This window comes from Solanum pennellii, chromosome 12 (assembly GCF_001406875.1).
Source record: "Solanum pennellii chromosome 12, SPENNV200".
In the NCBI taxonomy this organism is placed as follows: domain Eukaryota; kingdom Viridiplantae; phylum Streptophyta; class Magnoliopsida; order Solanales; family Solanaceae; genus Solanum; species Solanum pennellii.
The window spans coordinates 61,221,181-61,221,438 of NC_028648.1; positions in this window are offsets into that span (position 1 = coordinate 61,221,181).

A 258-nucleotide genomic window follows, 5' to 3' on the forward strand; every position below is an offset into this window, starting at 1 on the left:
TCAATCGACCTACGTCCACAAAGGAGATGAGCAATCCACTATAAATATGAGAGTACAAAATACAGAGAGAAACAACCTCAACCAATTCACTCGGAATACATGGAGGTTCACACAAGTAATAACGTATCAAGCTTGTGACCCATAAATTCTCTCCCTAACCAAAACTTTCAAAGCCCTTAAGACTACATTGTGAATGCTGATTAAGTTAGAAGGAACATTCCTCTATTTATAGAGTCCTAAACCTTTTCCTACAAGAAA